Source organism: Ochotona princeps, chromosome 26 (genome assembly GCF_030435755.1).
Source record: "Ochotona princeps isolate mOchPri1 chromosome 26, mOchPri1.hap1, whole genome shotgun sequence".
In the NCBI taxonomy this organism is placed as follows: Eukaryota; Metazoa; Chordata; class Mammalia; order Lagomorpha; family Ochotonidae; genus Ochotona; species Ochotona princeps.
Window position 1 is genome coordinate 27,416,331 of NC_080857.1, and position 23,754 is coordinate 27,440,084.

Sequence of the window (23,754 nt, forward strand, 5' to 3'; positions counted from 1 at the left end):
GCTGTCATCTTGTAAGCTGACGTTATCAACATGGTAAATACTAAGCTATTAATGTAGTGTACTCTATGATAGACATACTGCACCACAGGGTATAAACAGCCTTTTAACAACTCATGTTTGAGATGCTGGTTTTCCTAAGGTGATGACTGTTATAAATTTCTGTTCCCAAAACTTGCTTAAGAGTGAAGTTGAAAGAAGCATATGAAAACAAAACCTTGAAATAATCATATCAAAATGTTTACTTATTGTTGTAAAAATAGAAAGTGTAAACAGGTGGATATGTTTTGTAGCATATGTGTAATTTGGAATGAAACGGAGGTGAGGAAGTGTTGGCAAGTGTTTCTAACTGTAGAGATAACATCTGAAATGTGATAAACAAACAAACAAACAAAACCAACCAAACCAAGAAATAGATATTAAGCTGCTCAGCTAGATAACTGTTTTTTATCATTTTATTCTGGTTACAATTTTATAAAGCCTATTACATGCAATTCTGCTGAGCTGTTACCAGAGACTAATGTGACTCAGCGAGATCCACTTTTGAAAGGGAAAAACTGAATTTCATAGTCTTTGGGTCACAAATCTTCCTCTTAGAAAGTGCCTATTTGTCAATTAAGGAAAAAGTCACAAAGAGTTGTGTTGTGTGTAGCCAATATCTTCAGTGATACGCGTTGAGAACAAAAAACACATTCATTGCAAGAGCCCAGAAGAATTTGACTTTGACCGAGGTTTATTTTCTGCAGCTGTTCAGACAGGCGTATTTTTCGGTCTTTGCATGCATGTCATTTAATGCTGAAAGCAGGGGAGCTTGTGTGTGCGTCAAGTTGAAAATAAGTTCCAGCGATTTGTGTATTATTGGGCCATCTGTACATCTACGTAAAACACAAATCGTGAGAAGGAGCTATTTGGATCTACAGTACTCATTTCTATGAGCTTTGCTAACTTTCTCTCCATAACCCCCAAACCAAATGTCACCAGATCTGAAAGACAAGTTAATATAAATAGACTGGGGAAGTGCAAAGTAGCAGTTTATAAAAACATTTGCTATTTTAGAAATTTCCATTAGAACTCACTTACATTGCCTCCAAGATATGTGTCTAATCGTGGAGTCTCAGAACATGTGGTGTGTGCATGGGTTCCGTATTTCCCTTCTTGGAGCACATAACTTCCTTTAGTAGAAGGCTGTGGGGGAGCTTGGCTCTACCTTTTGTTACAATATCTGCCCATAACATGTAAAAAGAGAGCAGCATGGAAACTGGAATTGTATTGCTTTCACGGTGAGGATAGCTTTGTCTTTCTCCTTGACATTTACTGAATTTCAGAGTCTTTCTGCTTGTGATAGACAGGTTGGGTCAAGTTTTACAAATGAGTGGTAAGACATAGAGTACAGAAATGGTCAGTTTATCTTTAGCCATCTGCTTCAAAAATTGGTGTAAACCTGTAAAAGCATGACTGCAAGACAGTAGGATGTCTTAAAGTGTCCATCTATGCTTTTGCATGTTAAAATGCAAGGTGTTTGCTGTGTTCTGACATAGACTCAGAGTCTTACCTAATTGACCCACAATATTATTTTTTAGATAGATGGGAAAGAAAGAACGGTTTTGGGCTATTCCGGTTGTCAAGAAACGGGAGGGCATACCAATGATTTCTTTCTGGTGCAGTTATCACAGCTTTCTATTCGAGCCACTTCTCTCTGTGTGCATGACATGATGTGGTGCTGAATGCACTCTGCTGTTTTCAGCACACACTGTATATAGACTAGCTTTATAGGTTCCCAGAATCCACTGTTCCTCATAGTAGAATTTACTCCAGTTTGAATGAACAGTGAACACCTGCTGTAACACATGCAGTAATGATCAGTCAGTCATGGTCTCTGTGTTGCCACAGCCAGCACGTCGAGACAATAGGAGCTCTCTAGAGTACCACACAACTGCATGCATTATTCCTACACTGTATAGATGCTTCCAAGTGCATCTCCAATACATTTTTTACTATTCTATTTCTGGACAATGTACTAATAGAAATAAAAGGATGTGTATTTAAAATCCAATGGTTTTTCCAAAGCAACATACAAGCCTTTAATATTTTTTCTATGATAATATTAATATGTAAGGTCAGTTACTATATCCTGGTCAGGTGGTTTTCACATAATAGCAAAAGCCAAATAGAAATTGAAATGTGAGCTATGTATCATAATAGCGATTTTATCCATTTCCATCAGGATATTGTTACACTAAATGTGACCTAGTAGATGGGAAAGCTATGATAAAAGGTAAACATCACATAAAAGACAGATGACAACACCAAAGCACCTTGTGTCCCACATTGACGTGAATGGCATTTAAAATGGCTCAGGCGTAGTGACCAAATGATACTCAATTGCTAAGGTGGGATATTTTAATTTTGGTACTGGTTTCTTCTTATTAAGTGTAGGTATACAAATGTAGAAGTATTAAAGGGATATGGATTACCAGAAAAGAGTAAGAAAATTAGGTCTTAAATTGCTTCTAGCACAAGCACATTCAGATCCTTGTGCCCGGCACTTACAATCAGTAAATCAAGTGTTATTTTGAAACATTATTAAAGCCAAAATTCAAATCCCAGTTTGCTTTAGTTTTGATGGAACTTTATTTCTTAAATTTAAGAGGATCCGACCCATTTGATATTCTACTTTGGATAACTGAGTTATTTTTCAAAAATTAAAAAAAATGTCTTCAGAGCAGTGACTGTATGAAAATGTGCAGTGGCTGATACTTGTGAAATTGTCAGATTTCCAATGGTTTTGCTGTTTTGTATCACTTTGTCTTTTAAGATATTTTCCCTGAGTCTCTTTTCCAAAATTTAATTCTAAATAATGAGAAAATGGGTCTAAAGTATCATACATGGTTAACTTTAAACTGTAAAAATTTTGTAGTTGTCTGAATGCATTTTAACATTTCATTATTTGACACGAATGCTTCTCTGGTGTTCTGGGTAGAGAGAAGAAGAGAAAATGTTAAATAACTTATGTATTATTCATTTGAGCAACAGAGAGAGAGAACTTCAACCTAATTGTTCACTCTGTCTAAAACCTACAATGCTCAAGGCAGGTGCCAGATGCTTAATCCAAGTCAACCAGCTGAGTGTCTGTCACTTGATGTCTTCTCTGTTGCCTCTTAGGGTTTGCTTCGATAGGAAGCTGGATTCAGGACAAGGAACTAGGTTGTGAAACCCAGGTACCCCAACATGGAATGTGGATATCTTGACTGCTGGTCAAATACTTGCTCTCAAAACGACCTTTTGAAGAACATCTAGCATGGATTGCTGAACTCTTTCCTGAATTCTGACTCTATCTTTGCCATAATTTAGCAGTGTAATTGTGAGCAAGTTAACTTACTTCTCCCAATTTCCCCCCATCAACAGAGAATGAAACAATTAAAATCAGATCCTCTCTGGTAGTAAGATTGTGAAAGTTGGGAAAATTCATTTTGCTTGCAGATGAAGATCACATTAAAACAACTTATTCTTTTTTTGGACAGATTAATAAGCTATAAAGTCTTCTCTATCTGAAAATTATTAAAATTTAGGAGAGATTTCTCGAGACATGGGTTGGTGGAGTCACAGGTTGATAACTATTTATTCATCAGTATCATGAGAACGAAAGATTCACTAATTTGGAACTGCTAACCAAATAAGCAAGCAAAGACTGAAAGTCTTGAGAGAAAGAAGGAAAACAGACATAGGCCAATTTTATCAGTCCTCTTTTTCCACTTAATTATACTGCTCAGTCAATACTGTCCATTTTGGGTTAAAAATGTGCATATTAGTTAGTATTCAAGGTATAAAGTAATTAATCTTTGAAGTTTTTTAACAAAAATAATCATATCTCACTCAAGATTTATGATTTCACATGGGCAAAGCATTCTTAACTGTGAAAACAATTTGTTAATCAGTAAATTTTTCAGTATAGGAGAATACTTTAAAGAATAATGGGAACATGGAATTAAAACTAAACTTATTTTACTGAAAACATTTTGAGATCTATGCATGCTTTTTTCAAAGTACACATTTTCCACGAACTTTTTGAAGAAGACTTTTATGCATGGAGCTAAAAAAAATTTGAAATCAGAATAATCTTTTAACACCATTTTCCACACACATTTCGAAAGATCAGTTTTGTTGAACTGATCAGGCTGAAAAAAGCCAAATCTTTTGGAGAGTCCACTGTTGTTAGTTATTTTGTTGTAAGGAAATTGTTTTAAAGGATTGTGAGAAATTGGGTGATGCAAGAAAAGTCACTTATAAAGCTTGCACACTTGAGTTTGGACAACGAGTTCCACTTTGTTCCAATTTTAGTATATACACTGCCGAAGCCAGCACTGAGCTCCATTTTTGTTAATGCTTGCTTCAGCTGTCCGCAGGGCTATGCTCAGCAGTCAGTCCATTGACTCTGACCTTTCAAATCAAGAAAATAAGGGCACAGAGAAACACGGGGGAGGATGGATGCACAAGAAGGGATATTTGTATCTCCATCACTTACTGAGTTTTCTTAATCTTTTGGACAAGCCACAATTTTACAATAGTTATTACAAATTAGAAATTAGATACTTTTTGAAACTGGTCAGTTTTCCAAACTGAACATGGGTGAGTTGTGAATGACTTCTGTTTGGGAAGTGAAATAAAAGGACCTTGAAGAAGACTGTTCACTGACCTGGGTTTTTAAATCCACTCTAATCCTTTCTATTTACTTGCTAAATGGTTGGTAACATTTATATTTTAATCTTCCATGTTAAGTCCTTGACTTTCTAACTTATGATTGTTTTACATATGTATTCTACACATATGTAAATAAATGTCTTCAATCAACTTGCTGTCAGTCTTAATTTGTATTTATCATGTAATCATTGTTCGCAACAGGGTTAGCAGCTTTTTTTAGAAAGTCCACACACATAGCTTTGCAGTAGCATATATTTTCCATAAGCAGTTTGACATTTTTTTTTGTTTTTGCTTTCACTTCATTTAAAAAAAACTGGGAGAACAGACACACAAGAATTGTCTATCTGCTAGTTCAATCCCCAAATGCTCACACCAATCAGGTGGAATCAAGGAGCCTAGAATTTAATCCCTGCCTCCCACATGAGTAAGAAGGACCCAAGTTCTTGAACCATCACCGAGGCTGCTCAGGGTTTTTGCAAGAGCATATGGTAGAAGCAGAGCTGGGACTTGAACAAAGCAGACACTCTGCTGTGGTTTGTGGACATCCCAATTGGTGTCTTCATTGCTGAGACAATCACCTGTCCCTTTTTAGAGTCTGTAAAGATCAACTTGACATCATGGAAAATATTCATTTTATTTCAGGAAAGAAAACCAAGAGATGATGTTTAATCACAATAAAAGCAAATATTCAAGTGCTAAGTAGGTTAGTAATGCCAAACCAGGATTTAAATTTCCATGATTGGAACAAATTTACAAAGAGAAACACACGAGAGGCTCAATTTAGATGCATGTAAATTGAAGCAAGTGTTCTGGTGCTTTTAGTGTGCAATCAGATAAACTCCAGTGAGCTAATGGAAAGCTTTTAAAATGCATTTTACTTCAGTTTTACTGTGGTGCAGTCCTTTGCATTTGTAGACTGGTTTTGTGTTAAGTAAGAGCAATCTTCAAGTTTGTGGAAAATATAAAAGCAATGCATAGGTTTCAACATGCTTTTGCATTAAAATATACTTATCTTTTAATTCCATCTTTCCAAGAATGTTTTGAAGTCCACTCATTTGTGCAACCTCCCTAAGTGAGGATTGGCTAAGTCTGCACCTGCTACTAGTTGTTTGCAAAGCAAGACAGACAAGTGAGAAAAGTACGAAAGAGTAAGATGGGCATTCGAGCAGAAACTGAATTACAGCAACCACATCCTTTTATTTCTCTCTTGGACAGTACCAGTGAAATAAAAAGGACAGATTCACATGCCTTTTTAGAGCATCAGAGCCTACACTTAAATAATAGCAATTAATAGACTTAATGCTTTCCTACAATTTAGACAGGAACTAAATTCAAATATATTTATATGGTGCACGCATTCTCCCTTAGTATTGGGTTTTCTTATCTTTAAGCAAAGGAGTTGCTCCTGTGAGATATTTTTAAACCCTATAATTTGTTTAAAATGTAAATTTTAATAAGTTACAGAACCACCAGTGTGCAGAGATCCATGCTGAAGTTTTCCATATCTTTTCTGTGAATTTTAGATTCAAAAATATGAATCCCACACTTAATTTTCACAGAATCAGCCCCTACAAGTTCAATACTAATTGTGGCTTGTGTTCTTTCTTTTGAGCATTTGAAATTCACTGTTTCATTTCTCTGCGAATACACCTTTTTCTTCTCCCTAAATCTGTAGCTTCTTCTGCCCTTCATGTTTTACCCAACTTTTTTTCATATCAAATATTTCTAAACTAGAGAGTCTATGTTAAAACAATGACTGCCATTATTTATTGAATGAACTAATATTACCTAATCATATCCTGCAAATCCATATGTTAAACAGTTCCCATATTCATTATTACTCGTAAGCTTATTCTTCACAGCATTTTAAGTGAAATTGTTTTCAGTCATCTGGTGAAAGCCTAGAAAAAACCCTGTCCAACCCAGAAGCTTTCCGATGCTGTACAAAGCTCTCTCATATTATCATGTTTATTTCTCAAAATGCTCACAAACACAACCAAAGAAGTCTTCCCCTTGGACATGAATTAAGTAAGACACCTAAGCTTTCCATTCTTTCTGGAAAATTTAGATCTATTAGAGTGCATGCTGGCATTTGGAGGAATTTGAACAATGAAGTTCTGTGACAAATGGTACATGCATACGTTGATGTCTATTCAAGTGATGCTAGGCTTGTACCTGGCCCTAGGTTTTGTTTAAAGTTCTGAATCGTGGGATATAGTGAGGAGGACTGTGAACTAGAATTCTTGGTGCCTACTATGTACTGGGTGGTATGACTGTTTTCTACCTTGACATTTTGTTATTTTTTAGTTGATACCAGTGTATTTGTAAGCTGTAGGAGGCTCAGCACCATTGAGGGTCTGAGATGGGAATTAGAAAGACGTTGAAGGCAAAGTCTTAAAGAACCCTAAGACTAACCATTTTTTCACTTTAGTCTGAAAAGTCAAATTATTAAACTAAATTTGTATTTATTAAGTTCACGGTGCTAATTTACTTAGATGATCACATTTAAGTTTTCCTAAGACTGTGTGAAGGAATTGGCTTGGGAACTTGTCCAAAGTAGCTTAGCTATTAAGCAGCAAATCAGATAGTGAACCAGGCAATCACACCTTAAAGGGAAATCTGTCTTACATAAGTAGAATGCTGACATTGGGAAGACTATCCAGTCCAACACTGAATCTTTCAAGACATATGCTTTTACAACTTCTATACATTCAAATTTTATTTTAAAATTTACTCTCCAGTGTAAGTGTCTGATTTCTCATAGTAGGTCTGAGAGAATGGCAGAGGTGGAAATCATAGATGTTGGACAGCATAAGGCATCCTTGTCCTCAGAGTGAAGTTTTCATCGTTTTTCCCAAGAATAGTTGATACGCGTGGTTGAGACAAATTGCCAAATGTGGATATGAGGAAGAAGCGGTGTTGATATGTCACTGCTATCAACATTTTCTCTTCCAATTGAATTCTAACCTATAAAAGGTAATGAATGGTAGTGAAACAATGCAAGAGATGTTTAGTTTTTTATTAATTATTATTCAATGCTAGAATTTGGATAAGACTGCAGAAAAACCTCAGTCTTGTTTTTTTTTTTTTAATATGATTTGATCCACTGAGTTTTAAGTACATTGTTCAGATCTTTTTATTGATTGCGTTAATGTTGGTTCTTTGGCCAAGCCACTCTTACATGCACTATCCAAATAAACTCTTTCAGTTTGAAATGGCAACATTAAATGAGCCTGTGATCTGTGTATTTACTTCGGAGAGTTTCCATAATCTTCTCTAATGAAAAAACAACGTTAATTTCTGCAAAGCGATGAGTTTCTTCTGTCCTTTGGAATTTGTAAACCAAGTGTCTCTAGATGCCTATCTCCAGCCTAACCATCTTGCTTTCACTTCATTGCTAAGAGCAAGAGCAAACTGTGCGAAGGACTGTACTACTGGCTTCATAATCCAGGAGAACTCCAGTGACACCCTCCCAGGGATTTCATAGTGAGCGCCTTCCATTCCTGTTTTTCTGCATAGTTGCTTGCTATTAAAATGGGGTTCTCCCTTGTGCTATTTATAAAGGCATTGGGTTACAGAGCTATGAACCAAAAAGTACAATGTTATGGCAGAATTATAAATGAAGAAAAGGGAGATGTGTTAGCAGCTGATTTCTCTTAATGGTTTTTCTGTGTGTTGCTTCTTAAAATAGTCTTTTTAATAACACATTGTTGCAATCATTATTTAGATTTAATGAATCTTCAGGAAGCAGTTCTCTGAAGCTCATCAAAAGTTAGAACCTTACCTCTCTCCTGTCTGCCTTCCTTCCTTTCTTCAGTTCTTTCATCCTTCCTCCTCCCTCCCTCTTAATCTCTCTTTCTTTCTCTCAATGCATGACGTGAGTGTTCATCCATCATCAAGGAGTTTAGCACTCTGGTTCTGGCTTGGAAGTGTAGGACCGTAAGCACTTGCCGTTTCCGGCCACATGTTCAATATAATGAAGTCAACAAGATTTGATCATCATCTCACTCATGCAGAATCACTGACTTAAATGATCAGAGCAATTAATACCAAAATATGCATCATACGCCTGAATAATCACATTTGGGTATTCATAATAACTAACTTACGTAGTTTAGTGCAGCCGTCTTTCCTTCACTAATCACTCCCCATTGAATTGCGGTAGTTGAGCTTTGTGTGAAAAGCAACATGAAAGCAATATTTGATCACACAACTGTAGGTGTCATTTGCTCTTCAACTTCTGCAACTAATGTATGATAAAAAAAATTCCTGGTGAGGCCAAGCAAGAGCATTCCGGGAGAATAGTTAGCTGGCAAACCACACAAATGATAGGCAAGATTCATTTGCAATTCCATGCCCAAAGATGCTTCACAAACTTGACTTTAAGATTGGTGTATTATGTCAGAGCAGTGGATTTGCAACTCACACACAAACCAAGATTGCTTTTATTTGAAGGATTATTTAACGTTTCATTTTTAGAGAGAAATTAGTGATTGGGTTGCTAAGGGGAAGTGCTTTTGTCTTATGATTTTTGATTTTCGGGAAACTTTGTCAGAGAGGGTTAGCATGATGCTGGCCAGCGTATCCTTCTGGTGGGGTATACTGATCTCTCTCATATAGTACTCTCCAACTCAGGTCCTATGCGCAAAGCCAGCAAAGTAAGAGACAATACGCATTTCTTATTAGGAACCTATTTCATGAATCTTGTCACTGCACCAAAATGTGAAAGCAGTTTAGATCCTTTTTACCCCAAAGCATTCATTGTAGTTCACCGAAAGCTGACTCCTCCAATTGCTGAGTACTCAGCCAACCCAAAATAAAATGTGCATATCTTTAATATAGTAAAAACGTCACATTTCATTGTATGATATGTTTCAGTGATTTTGTACCTGTTATGATACTTTGAGCATGAATGTAAAATTCTTGATTATGTTTAGGAATTTATTGTTGCTAATTGTTAAATATTCCTGTCACTGCAACCATACTTGTGGGAATTAATGGATATTAAAAATGCTCCTGCCTTCGAGAATAAGTCCTTTGGAAGAGTAAATGCATGCATTGACCAAAGTTAAAATGTAAATTCTTCTGTAAGATGTTTTTCATATCATTCTATTAAGCTGTACACGTCTGCTTTTTATGAAGTCTAAAACTAAGCAGGCCATTTTTTCTACTTAAAGATGCTACAACATGTAATATAGAATTTTGTATGTACTATTGACCAATTACAAGGTAGCTGAAAGATGTGTGAAAATCTTTTTTAACTTTGAAATATTAGAGTCAGTTCTGGAATACTGGTGATCAAAGTTGAATTGCGGCTGGGAAATCTATGGTGATTATTGCTTTATTTTACATCTGTGTTCATTAAGTAGTCGTTTTAAAAAAAGGAATTGGCAGGTGGAAGTGTCTAACCCAAAAGAATTCTGGGTTTCAGCACAATAAACTGTATTTCATCAGGGCGGATTAACTTTAATTTTTTCACACTTAATTTAAATGTGGATATTTTTTCATGATGCAGAATAAAACATGCATTTTATGGAATTTGTTTGAATTGGGTCTTTGTTGGAGTTTGCTGTTTTGAACTTAGTTAAATAAATGAAAAGCTCCCCAATATAAACGCATGAAACAATGGCCTTAAAGAGAAGTCTTTTGGTATATTAACTCTGTGCATGTTATTTTATACTGTATTACAGTTTTCCTTTGATAAATTATACTATTATGGTATAAACAATAAAATTAAAGTAGTATCATATGAGAAGTTAACATTTTAAACTCCAGCAGTAACTTTATGCATTTTAAAATTTCCTCTTTATCATAAAAAATAATGATCAACTATAAATAAAATATTTCAGAAATTTTCATTTTGAACTAGTTTTCAGGAGTTCTTAATCCTACTAATAGGTCATAACTTTTGTTATTATTGTTGGATTGTAAATTCTCAATTGTTTTTATCATTGCCATTATATTTGTAGAAATTTAGAGGTATCAAAAAGGTATCTATTATTAAGATTGATTTTCTATAAAATTTAGAGATATAAAGGTCAGAATGTATGAGGGACAAAAAAGTGTTTTTTTCTCACTTGGGGAAAATATAATCGTCTTTGCCAATAGCCCTTATGAAAAATGAGAGATGAAAACAAAATTATAGGAGTGAATTACAGCAAGCAAAGTTTGCTTAGCGGAGTCATCACAATCTGTCTCCATTTGACTAGATAAGATTAGCAACCCAGAACTGACGGGAGGAAATATTGGAGATGAATTTGCACTAAATGAACTCTGAAAAGTGGGGAAAGCAGAAATTAGAGAAGGCATACAATCCCCTAAGATAGACACATAATGAATAGAGGAGCTTGGAATTGAGTTTCCTCTGAATCCAATATATTTCACGTTATTTATCGCTTTTCTGAGTGTAACACACACATCGACACACAATACCTAACGCTACTGAAATTGCTGTTCATTGATCACTGGGTGTTGCTGAAAAGACAGTTCTTGTTATTTATTTGATATTATATATGCCCTTCCAGAGTCATTACATTCATGGTGGTACTTTGCATAAAGTCACTGCATATCACACTCAGGATCTTCAGTTCACTTCAGATTCCTGAATCGGTGCTGGACACATCATCTGTTTGTTGTAGCTGGCGAAGTTTATTCATATGGACCAGTTTTCAAGTGCACCAGGAAAACATGGACTATGAACCACAGTAGATCATTGTGTAAGGGGTAGAAACTCAAACTTCTGGATTTCTTCTCTTCTCCGGAACCAATGGGTACCCTAAACACAGTTTTTCCTCTCTGTTGATTCTCCTGTACTCTCATACCCAAATTTCCAACATTAATGTATGTATGCACATGTGTGTAAATATCATTCATCTTTTTTTTAAATAAAAGATTTTTAAATGGTTATTTTATTTGGTTGGAAAATCAGATATACAGATAAACAGATACACAGAGAGGAAGATCTTCCGCCTGTTGATTCACTCCCCAAGTAGCTGCAATGACCAGAGCTAAGCCAATCTGAAGCCAGGAGCTCGGAGCTTCTTCCAAGACTCCCACGCAGGTGCAGGGTCCCAAGGCTTTGGGTCGTCCTAGACTGCTTCCCCAGGCCACAAGCAGGGAGCTGGATGGGAAGCAGGTCCACCGGGATTAGAACCAGCACCCATATGGAATCTCGGCAGGTGCAAGGCGAGGACTTAACTGCTGGGCTATCATGCCGGGCCCTCTTCTTGGTTCTTAAAACTCCTAAGGATTGCAAAAGTGCTTCGCAAAATTCAGGGAAAATGGAATTAAAAGATTGTGATTATTTTTTGTGTCAATTTTCTTTGAAATTCCTATCTAGAGAAATCGTTCAAACAGTTCTTGGAAAGCACATATTATGAAAATCTATGCATGAATTTCCAATGTTTTCATGTCAAAATAAACGTATGCCTTACCATGTAAACAGAAATGTGTCTCCATGTTTACAGTTTGTATGTGATGCTGTTCAATGTGGCCAGTAAGCAGTGCACAGTGACTGGCTTCTATTCATTTGCAGTCATTCAGTCCATCAACAAACAATTCTTCCCTGGTTAGCATTGCTCTGAGCATCCTACTCTGACCGAATTCAGCCATTCCTCAAATGCGGATCTCCGTTAGGAGTCTTCCCCATCACTGTCAACAACCTGTTTCAAGCATACTGCATATTAACAAGCTTTGAGTTGTGTAACTGAGCAGGAGTACAGGAATAATATCTGGATTTTAGAGACTGTGGACTATTTCAGCTTTCTTCAAGCCTTCTTAAATTTTCAGTCTTCTCCATTGTTGTTTTTTTTTCTATTGGTTTTTAATTACAACTCTTTGAAAAACGTGCAACATGTGTTTATTTTGTGCGCAGTTCAACATTTCAACACACCTGTGACAGTAAACTGATCAAACCAGGAAACTGGCATATTTATTCTCCATCCTGAACCTCCTTTTCCCAAATACTAACACTTTCGTTAATGGGAGAAGAAAACCAATTACCAGACTTGTGGTTCCTTCACAAGTGCCTGCATACAAGACCTTCTCTTCCCTGTAGCTTTCCACTCTGCAGTAAGGCTGGGGGAAGGAAACACTCTGCAGGTAACCTTGAGCTGGTGGCTTTGTGGCTGCTTGCCTGCCCCAGGAGAGAAGACGGGACAAAAGCAAGGCATCTGTCTGTCTCTGCAGTGTCTGAATGGAGGACGGCCAGGGGGTATTTGCCCTTCAAGACATCAACAGCAAAAAAAAACAGACACTTGTGTGCTGGAGTTGCCAGGAGTCTCTTCTTTTCCCCTCCTCTGCCAGTGTGCTATTCTTCCTGGAGCCTAAAGTCAGCTGGGATCAGAGTAAATGAGACAATAGTACTGAAAGTGCTCTGAACAATAACAGATGACGAAGTTGGGATTCTGCTTGCCATTATTTTCCAAGTTATCAAGAGGCGATTCCAGAGCTTTTTAACGACCATAAATAACATACACTGAAGTTTCAACTTTTTCACATAAATGTACAGAAACTTAGCTCACAGTTTTTCTCTATATAACAAATGCAGTGCTTTTACTTCTCTGTCACCCTGAAAGGAAAATGCACTCAACAAACCACTTCACCTGCCTTCCTATCTTTTAGGTAATAGAATATTTTTAAGAGGCACCAATTAATAAATGAACAATATCGCATGAATTTCATTAGTCTGGAAACTAAATAAAATGTTCTTGATATAAGTGTTAGTTAACATTTTCACTTCCAGAGTCAATTTCCAATACTTCCGAGATTTCTGTTATACAGATTAGGAGCTACATCATATTTCAGAGTTCTTACTGGTTTCAACTTAGAAGAATATAAATTCCGAAAGTTCAGGGTAAAGCAAATAGGAAATCTTATAAATGGTGAAATAGTTAAGGACTCTGGCACAGTTTATTAGGTCCATGTCAGCACACACTGCTGGAGTTGACACAGTACATGCTTATTCCTACGCGACACAGTGATTAGCAACTTCAATATCAGCAACTTTGTCTGACCTGCCTTCTTTCTGTACAGTGTCGGAGATTTTCTTCTACAATATTTTTTCCAAGCACTGGGTTTTATTGTTATTTTGTTGTTTTATTAAGTTTGATAGAGAACTAAGATTTTTATTTTTCATATTTTTGTGTATGAATCAATGAATAAATGGGCACATGGATATAAAAAAACAAAAAAGAATGGACAGATGAATGGGCAGATGGGTGTACTGACAGATGCTTGTGTGAATGGGTTGATCGGTTAATGAACAGGTGGCTGGTTGGATGAGTTTGTATGTCAGTATGTGTGTATGCATTGGTAGACAGACAATGAACAAACTTTGACGTTTAGCTGATATTCTACTTTGTGTTATATATGAATGGACAGAAGCATGTATGGATGGATGAACATAATGATGGATAAATGAGTAAATGGAATTTTACCTGCTTGTCAGCTGGAGTCACAGATGTTCTCATAATACATAATGCTCCCCATCTCTGCATTAGAAAAACAAGGCATGAGCTCTGGATGATAGAGAGCCTTTTCTAACCTCAGAGAACTGGAATGTAAACAGAAAATTTTCAAACCCAGATCTCTGACTCCAAACCAAGCTTTTATTTGCCTTCCAGTGACTTTCAGACTCACATAAGATACATGGCTTTTATGCCATAACTTATAGAAGAAACTGTTAAAATTAATTTTGGGGGTGGGAATGGGGGTGGCGAGATACAATAGCAGCAAAAGTCCTCACCTTCTATGCACCAAGATCCTATATGGGTGCCGGTTCATGTCCTTTTGGCTCCACGTCCCATTCTGCTCCCGGCTTGTATGCTGGGAAGGAAATCAAGGATGGCCCAAGGCCTTGGAACCCTGCACCCATGTGGGAGACCCAGAAGAAGCTCCTAGTTTCAGATATGCTCAGCTCCAGACATTGCATCCACCTGGGGAGTGAATCAGTGGACAGATCTTCCTCTCTGTCTCTCCTCTCTGTATAGCTGACTTTCCAATAAAAATACATAAATCTTAAGAAAAAAAAGAAAAGAACTCCACTCGAATCTCTGGATGGGCGGTAAAGACCTAACTCCTTGAGTCATCATGGCTGCCTCCCAGGATGACATTAGCTGTGAAAAAAAAATAATTTGGGGGAGCACTTTAGTGGTTCAGAGTCTTTCCCTGGATGTTGGAATCTGATTACACAACTTAAGAGTTTTACTGTGTTCTGATGCTTGTCAGGTAGGAGAAACGCCATGTTATATCTGCCTATGCACAGATAGGGCATATTGCAATTCCTGGCATCACCTTGGTTTCTTCTCTGGTTCGTGATGGATGGGGAAGAGCCCCCCCATGAGCACTGTGTCTGTACAAGATGCTCTGGGTGAGCAATAAAGGGTGGCCCAAAGCCTTGGGACCCTGAATTGCATGGGAGACCTGGGAGAAGCTCCTGGCTCCTGACTTCAGATTACCCAGCTCCAACTTTTGTAGCTAATTTGGGAGTGACCCAGTGGATGGAAGATCTTTCACTCTCTCTCCTCTTTCTGAATTTGCCTTTACATAATGCTAAATAAATCTTGTTTTTTATTAAAAAAAATAGAGATACATAGGGAGATGGAGAAATAGATAGAGAGATAGAGAGAAATTGTTAATCCCCCTGGCTTTTCCTCAAATACCCATAGCCAGACTGGGCCAGGCAGAAGCCAGGACCCTGGAACTCAATCCAAGATCCCACAGGAGTGGCAGTGATTCAAGTACTAGAGTTATCACTTGCTATCTACCTGGGTGCACATCAGCAGGAAACTGGAATTCAAAGTAAAACAAAGACTGAAATCCAGGCACTTTGCAATATAGTAGCACCTTCAGTTATAACATATGTTAAAAATATTATCTCAAAAATGAAAGTATGTTTGCCCTAATATCCTTTGTATCTACCCAAGATGCTGTATATGTGCATATGCTATTCTTCTCGACTGTTTCACACTGCTCCATAGTATGGATGTACAATTGACCATTGCAGTAATTACCAAATAACACTTCTATGAGTTGTTTTCAGGTCTCTGTGAGAATGTTAGTTTCATTTGCCTGGTATCAATGTTGAGGGGTACATATTGCTATACATATGATGAGTATATGTTTAGTTTTTTTTTTTTAAAGAGTTCATGTATCTTTATTGAAAACGCAGAGTTAAAGAGAGATGAGAGAGATCTTCCATTCACTGGTTCACTCCCCAAATGGCCACAACTTGGATGACCTGAAGCCAGAAGCCAGGAGCCTCTTCCGTGTGTCCCACGTGGATGCAGAGTTGAAGAATGTGGGCCATTCTCCGCCATCTTCTCAGGCCATAAATGGGGAGCTAGATTGCAAACGGAACAGTGAGGGCTCAAACCGGTGCCCATATTTGACACGGATTCTGCAGGCACAGACAGAGCTTCTTATGAAGGCCTCATATGTTTAGTTTTAAGAAATGTTTTACATCCCCACTAGTAGTGGACCAGAAATTCAGTTTCTCTGCATCCCTGCCAATATTTGGCATTATCACAGTTTTTCAAATCAGCTCTTCTAATAGGTATGTAATACCAGTTCATAGTAACTTTAATTTGTATTTTCCCAGTGGCAAGTGATGCTGAATGTTTTCAGATGTTTATTTGCCAGTAAGTATCATTTTCTGAAAATGTCTTTTGAAGTGTCTGGCATTTCCCAATTGAACTGGTTCTTTTTTTTTGAGAGCTAGATACGTGTTCTGAATGCATATCTTTTATCATATATATGTTTTGAAAATATTTTATTCCACTTCATAGCTTGTCTTTTTATTATTCTAACATGGCCTTTTGCAAAGCCACAAAGCAGAAATGTATAATTGTGATAATACCTAATTTATAGATTCAGAAAATATTTTTTTGCTATCATATCTAAGGGCTATATAAGATCCTATGTTCTGAAGATTTTCTCCTATGATAACTTCTGAAAATTTTAGGTCCTTGTGTTTTCCATTTTGAATGTTTAAAAAAAAATAGGTGAGAGAGAATGAGATCTTCCATCTTCTGGTTCACTCCCCAGATGGCCACAATTAACATCACAAGGTTGGGCTAAAGCCAGGGGCCTAGCACTTCCTCCAGGCCGTTTGAGGACTGAACAGGTACATGGAAATCTCTCCTTCTATATATGATTCAGCCTTCCAATTAAATAAATAAAGTTTAAAAAAGAAAAAAATGTATATTATGACTAAAATCATGCATAACCTTCAAAATCCTTTACACAAAAAAATATTATGTTTATTCCTGTTTTTCTGTGAACATTTTGAAGTGCCGTGATGTGGTAAGTGCTATGAAGGGACTTCAGGGTGTGTTTGGAGGTCACAGGGAAAGAGCTGGTCCTGGAATTGAATGAACAGGATTACAATAGGTAGAGTGCCCTTGATGTGTGGCAGTGGCTTGGCCGCACCTTGAACATACATCATCTATTATAAAGGACATAAAACTCAGGGAACCTGGACCAGAGAATGGCTCAAATATCATGCTGAATGACAAATGTACTTCCAGTCCAGTAAGAAAAACACTTGTTGAATGGGTAAACAAGGAAGTGACATAATTTATAGCACAGTGAATGTTATTACAGTGTATTCTAAGGGCAATTGGAGATAATGAGAAATGGAGGCAGAGAAAGTGGTATAATGTTTCCCTAATTTGAATGTGCGAATGAGGAAGGAATGGGACATGGATAGGAAGGCTTTTGAAGTCAAAGATTTTGGAGTTAGGGACTGAAATAATATAATTATGAATAAGATCAAGAGAAAAATTAAGTTAAGGAGTAGTTGTGTGAATATAAAAATTGCTGTTTTGGCAAACTAAGTTTAAAAACACTTAATAGAGCTTATCAGAAATTTACTGGAAATTAAGATCAAGGCCAGGTTTCCTGATATAAACTGTGTGGATTAAAATCTTCATTGACAACTTTCTGGTGATATTGATGTGGACAGATAGATTAACCTCATTGTGTCTCAGACTCAATAAGAGCGTGGCAGTAACACTTATATATTTTAAAGATAAAATAATGGCAAACCAGTTCTTAGCTTGTAGTAAATATTTTATATTCATGGTTGCCATGAATCTCCATTACTCATTCTCATTATAATTGCAAGGGCCAAGAACAGAGAATGAGCAAGAAGTCAGAGAAGAAAGGGCAATTAAGAGAGCGTGGCAGCCTAGGCATCCATCTGCAAAGTTTTAAGACAGAAGCTTGGTTGTTGGGTCATAAGCTTCTTAGATAATAAATCAGAATATGCCAAGGGATTTTGCAAATACAATCCTTGAGATAGGAGATCCAGTTGAAGACTAATGGCGTAACCCACGTTGCAAAGGGTAAACAGGTGACGAGAGAGTGATGAGGTAGAGGCAAGACAATTTATTCTATTTATTTTTGTCTTTTTATGCTGCAAATTGATTCTGAAGGGAAGCGATAGAATAAAATCAAAGAGTAGAATATATTCAAGATTGATTTCCTTGTTTTTGTTTACTGTGATGATGTGAAAATACTGTTGAGGGATAGCTAAGAGAGGGAGATACTGAAAAAGAAAAGAAGAGGCAAGAGGTGTATCAGGGAGGGATGACGGATTTAGGCTCTGCTAAAAGCATGAATAAAAGTTTTTAAAACTTTTTATTCTGTAAAAGAACGGGTGCTTGTTAAGGAAAATAAAGCTAACATTCAATTAAATATATCTCGTAATACTACAAAAGATAAATATAATTGTAATTTTGATATATAGTCTAACAGTGTATCTTCAAATTAGAATATCTGTTTTGTTAATGTACCACTCAGTTATTATATTCTCCTTGAAAGTATTCTTTTAAAGGGCATATGAAACATTGCCACATAGAAATACAGGAGTTCATGTAGTTGATAGTTTGAGCATTCTAAGTGTTTGCAATGTTCACTGGTCATCTTTACAAATGAAATCTATGATTTTGAGTTAGGTTCTTACAATAAACTCCTAAAAGGAACCTTACTGGTCAGTGAATAAGAGCCTTTTGCAGTCTTGATCCTGCTTTTCTGCTGGTTTATATACCTACTGTCTTTCCATACCTTACTGGCTGCAGGATGACCAGTGCATTGCAGAGAAGGTCATTTCTGATGGAAAATGCCACTTTAAACGCAAGATTATTTGCTGAGAGTGAGGAAGTGGTAGCTTTAGAGAGAACTGGGGATTTGTCAGGAACTTATTTTATACCGACAGTCATATTTTGAAGACGTTCCAGAAAAGCATTTTACGAGAGAAGTTATATATATATATATACACACACACACACACACACACACACACACAACGTTGGTTTGTGTAAGCTTGAAATGATTCATTTACCCTTTAGATAAAAGGCACAAAGGTGGTCTACAAAGGCAGGTTGGCATGATGTTTTGATGTTTTTGTATCAGTGGCAGCTGATAGATGTTTCTCTTCAACAAGCAATAGATGATAATCTAGCAGTGTTTTGTTGCCTTACTTATTTCTCATTAATCAGTAATAAATGTTTTTTTAGCCCACAAGTCTGTGTACACAGTGCTGTGTACAGTAGGAATGAGGCACAAAGAAATAAAGGATTTTTCCTTTCATTGTACTCGTGGGACAGTTGGAGGTTGTGTATTTAAACATATTTTCTAACAACACTGGATAAATACACCTATAACTTTCCCCCAAAACAGCACAATCTCTGTGTTTGTTTTTTTTTGGTAGGGAGCTCATTGTGCTTGGTGAACTTTCAGTGATAGTTTGCATTTTCATTGGGTGAATTTACTTCAGAAATTTTTGAAAGTGTCATGCACATAAACCGGGACAGAGAGACCTGGGAGGGAAAAAGTGGGTTCCCCCTTCTTGGGTCACTATTCCCGTGGGAGGGCATGAAAACTAGGACGGGGGCTGGGATGGCTAGATAGAGAGGTACTCAACAATATCTGTGAGGGCTGGATGGTTGAGTTGGTTAGATAAAACCAAGCTTTAATACCCATTGACAAGTACCAGAGCCAAATGGGATGGGGGACATATTGGTCTTCTGCTACACATACTGGCAAACCAGGGTAGGGGCGGTCTGGTGGGGGTTATTGTGGGTCGCCCCAACTAGGCTACAGCTCCCACTGGTTGATGTAAGGGCCGAACCAGACTGGACTGCAACACCCATTGGTTCCAGTGCAACTCGGGACTGAAAACAGAACCAACACAGCAATTGCAACCACCAGCTGATCAGGGTGATGGACTGTGCCGGGCCCTGTGCTTGCTAGAACATACAAGAATCTGGTCTGGGAATACCTCAAAGTATCTTTGGAGATCTCCCCACTTGAACTGCTGGACTCAGAATTCTAACCAAGAAAAGACAGAAGACAGAATAGGACAATCATTCATCTCAGCTACATGTTGGCAGCGAAATATGGGACAAATGGAGACTTCATGATGGACCATATCAATCAGTGGACCACCTCATCGAGCGAAACTGGCAGTGACTCATAACTGGAGAACTATTAACTCCACTTGAGCACATATCTCAGAGCATGCCCCACATCCGGGACTTGGGGTGGGCGGGAAACCGGGTGGGGCTTCTCCCTCAATATCCCCTTTTACCTCAGATACATGATGGAAACAATATGGACATAATAGCATTGCCCACCTCCCTATCCCCCTGAACCTTTTTTTTTTTTTCTTCTCTTTCTTGATTTTCCTTCAACTATAGTTAACTATGTAAAGATTGTCAACAACAATACAATAAAAAAAAAAGAAAAAAATAAAAAAAAAAAGAAAGTGTCATGCACAAACACACACATTAATAATCTGATTCATTTGGGAAATGTTCGACCAGACTTATCCTATTAATTATTTTAAACTCACATTCTCTTTTCAAACTATTAATGTGAGTGCAATCGATTGCTATAAACATTTCTAATTAGGCAACCCATCAGTCTTTGAAACACTTAGATTTATAATTCTTATTACTGACCTACGACAGTTCAAAGCTGAAATACAGAGCTATACTTCTGGAATGTTCAGGTAGGATAGATGGGGCTGCGGCTCAGGGGTCAATACCACACAGCAGGCCTCACCACACTGTACCCATGTGATAGTGTTCTTCGATTTGTGGCTAAAACCATTGTCCACTATAATTTCACATCATATAAAGTGCATGGCCATTTGTGTGTGTGTGTGTCGCTGAGAATTACTGATCTGTCTTTCTCAGAGCTTGTATTCTCAATACCTATGCTAAAGAAGGCAGACTGCAATGAAAACAGCCCAGTATTAAATATCCCTAACACTTTGATGAACAATTAGGCCACTGGAAAACCTGGGCATTTAGGATTTGTTGGGACCACGATTATGGACACTGACAGTTCTTACAGGTGTACTCAATGCCAAAATGTAAGGTCTGCCTCTGCTGTTGGCTCAGCCTATGGCCAGACCTGAGCCCAGGAACAACCCTGAGGGAAACTACACACTCTTGTCCCAGCAGAGCCTCCGCTTTCCTCTTTGTTCAGTCCTTACCCAAGTCATAAATGAGCTTAATACAGTTGCTGTTTCAGCATCCATTAAAAAGTTATTTATTTTATCTGAAAGTCAGAATCAGAGAGAGAGAGAGAGAGAGAAAGGAAGAGACAGAGAGATCTTACACCCAGTAGTTCATTTCCCAAATGTTGTCATGGGCAGAGCTGGGTCATTCAAAGCAGGGAGCCAGGACTTTCTTCTGGATCTCCTGGATGAGTGCAGGGGCCCAAGGACCCCCCAGCTGCTTTTCCAGGCCTCTCCTTTAGTGGCGAGACCTTTCCTCTAGTTTACCAGAGATGTGGATTGCAAGTGGAGCAGCCAGGACTAGAACTGGCATCCATATGGAATGTGGTTGCCAGAGGCAGAGGATTAGCTTGCCAAGCCATTGTATCAGCTATCGGCATCCACTCTTATGCTGACAAGTTATCAGAAACCTCCCTCAAACCCCATCACCTTTTTCTTAGTAGAAAATTCTCCCTTTGTGGGAGTTAATGATAACAGATACTTCAAATAACCAATGGGAAAATGAAAGTAAGATAGAAGTTTCAGAGTAGATGTTGTGATGGAGCAGAATAAATCAGAGTTTAGGCTGCCCACATCCTGTATCAGACTGTGTGGTTTGGGAAGGTCTAATCCAGTGTTCCGGGAGACAGATGGAGAACTCATAGGATTCTGCTTTGACATTAGGGCCAAGACTGTGACACTAGCCAGGAGCCATCTCGTTCTAATTTTCTCATATAACGATTTCTGCATGTGTTTTATGACTGGATTTTGACACTCTCTTCACAATCGACCACTTCTGCCTTCACATTCCTGTGACTTCCAGTTGTTGAAAGATCACCCAGTGCCCAGTCTCAGGGTGCTGTATGTCTTTTGGCATGAGACAGGCCCTCATGTTTCTGGATACTAAGGTTTGGTCCACTCTTCTTGATTCCTCACTTTGGCTGCTCAGTCCATTAACTCTCCTGTAGATTCCTTCTGTTTGATGTCTCAAAGCTGTCATTGGTTTGCTCTGACGGCACCTGCTCTGATTATCTGTTGACACACTTCCTGTGAAGTGTTACTGCACAACTTGTCTTGTTTGCAGTGCCTTGTTTCAGGAGGAACGGAGGCACACATCAGTAAAAAGAGCTTTGCTTGGTTTGTTAGGAGTTTTAACCTGGGATGACAAAAGCCAACAAGTCTTGAGTTCGCGTTCTGATGTCTTTTTTTTAACTGCATAAATTTTACTTTTGAGAATTTTTACATATTTGATTAGGGTATGAAGGGTCAAGGGCTAGAGGAAAGTGGGTGAGACCATTTTCACATTCTCTTCTTTCCTTTCTGTATCTGGGGGTAGGGGAGAGATAAGGGGAGAAACCACACCCAGCCTCCCAAGCATCCAAGGTCCCTAATGTGAGGCGTGTTCCAAGGGTCCTGCTCAAGTGGTTTTGATAGTTCAACAGTTTTGTATTGCTGCTGATCTTGCCATTCAAATCATGATGAAATCTCTCCAGACTCCACTAACTGACATAATCTACCTTAGAGACTCCGTTTGCCCAGGTATGCACTGCCAACAGATGGCTGAGGTAATTGCTCAATTGGTTCTGTCCTCTGTCCTCTGTTATGGTAACAGATATCCTCTGCAGATGCCAATGTACTTCCACATCCTCCAAGTGTTTACGGATATGCTTTCCATTGCTCAGTCGAAGCCACTGAGGAGGCCCAGCTCTGACACATGCATTCCATGGTTAGACCGACGTACTGTGCCAGACCCTGCATTGGTATGCACACACAAGAATCAGGCCTGGGATCATCTCAGATGAAGTTTCTTTGGGAATTCCCCCAACCGAACTGCTGAACTCAGAGCTCCAACCATGGAGAGAATTGCAGGTTCCACAGTCTGTTCTGATGTCTTATAAATTTCAAACAGATTTTGAAAATGAAGATGCTAAGTGGGGAGAAGGTTGTGTAAGTCATTGGTGAAGAATTCAGATGAACGCAGCCAGGGTAACATTCATCTTGAATAAGTAAAGGACACATGGAGAGAAATTTTCAGTAATTGAGGTGAAGGGTTGTTGCGTTAGAGGTCAAGAACAAAGAAATTCGCAGGAAGTGAAGGGCTGAGAAGTGAGAGGACCCCCATGGCTGTCCATAACACAGGTATATTCTGCTGTAATGCAGCACTATAAGTCTCAGCATGCAAATAACAGGCTCATAGAGTTTGGGGTCTTGTGAGGTCTCAGCATATGCTGGAAAAGGAAAACTCATCTGACAGGGTTCAGAAATACTCCTGTGTGTTCTTGGCTAGCAACAGGTTGCCTAGTCCTCTGGCCTGAGCTTCTGGAGGTGCCTTTTGATATTTAATAATTCTTTAGCACTGATGTTCTTTCATCACAATTGGTCTGGGTCCTTGCTGTCTATATTAACATATGGGAAGACCACTGCAGAATTAATTATTCCTTTGTTGTTTCCTAACTTAGTGCATTTTGAGAGTAAAGCTCAGTGTGCAAATTAAGGCATTGTATTTAAGCTTAAGGATGATCTAAGGATTTTTTTTTTAAATGAACACTAAC